The sequence below is a fragment of the Mandrillus leucophaeus genome, unplaced genomic scaffold, assembly GCF_000951045.1.
Source record: "Mandrillus leucophaeus isolate KB7577 unplaced genomic scaffold, Mleu.le_1.0 Scaffold100, whole genome shotgun sequence".
NCBI lineage: Eukaryota > Metazoa > Chordata > Mammalia > Primates > Cercopithecidae > Mandrillus > Mandrillus leucophaeus.
In genome coordinates, this window is record NW_012098099.1 from 4124348 (window position 1) to 4125565 (window position 1218).

Here is a 1218-nt window from a genome sequence, read left to right on the forward strand (position 1 = left end):
AAAAAAAAATGTTCTCTGAACTTAAAAAAACATAGGCTTTGTTTTTGGGGAGAGTGGGGTAGGTGAGCCAGGGTGGAGATGAAAAGGTGGGGCGGGGAGGATGAAGGAGTCCAAGAAGAAGTTGCTCAGACAGCTAACAAAAGAGAACATTCCCCAGCTTGGCTTGGGGGCTCAGGAAAGTGGGCAACAGAGGCCTTTAAACTTACGTCTAACAGTCTATTTTATCTGCTATGCTATTTCATGATGCAATCCTCCCACCCCTACCCCATGTACAGACACTAAATCTTTGTAAGATATGTATTGTAATGGCTTTCAATAAGTTATGTTTAGCAGAGATAAAGTAAGGGAACTGAATCTTTCTGGGTAAATTAAAGACAGAGAGAAAAAGGGCAGCTAAAATACAAAAGATGGGTGGGAGAAAGATCCAGGATTCAGTGGAAGCAGATAATCAGAATAGGAGGAGACCCAGGAAAATATCTGACTTTCAAGAATCCTCATTGAGATTGGGAAGCTGGCTAGGGTCCCATTCTACAAGGAATGGGGGTTTTATTTGCATTTTATTATTTAGGGCTCTAGCTGACAATCCAGTTACATGACGATGTCAAAGGGCAGAGGTTACATCATTCCAGCCAAACACCGCATCCTGTGGCCACTGCCCCTTATGACATAGTTCTCACCTGGGGCCTGGTCAGAGAGGACCAAGGTCATTGGTCTTTTGCTTTTTAGTTAGCAGTTTTAAAGTAAATGGTGATTCAGGGGAAGGGAGAGGTGGCAGACAGCAAGAAGGGAAAGCATTTGTCTGTCTTCAATTTCAGCACCTGCAGTGCTAGTGCTAGGCACTGGAGGTACAGTGAGGAGTACATTCCTGACTCTTCTATTCCCAGAGCTGATGGGGCAGCAGGACTGCAGACACTAAATCAGTAAGACTAGTGCCCATTGAAATAGGAGAGAGGAAGAGAATATGGACGTGAATCACAAGTAATTTCTGCTAGGGGACTTCCTGGGAAGTGAGGGTCAAAATGAGATTTGAAAGCTGAATAGGGAAATGTTGCCCCAACCCACAAGCCCTCAGTCCTGGCAAAGCAAGCCCCGTTTCCCCAATCAATGAGCTTCAGTCCAGCTATTGACTTGGCACCAACTTGTGTGCAGTGGCCAAGCTGGATGCTGTCCTGAATTATATCAGTGTGACAAGTCAACATCTCCTTTAGTGTAACCTTG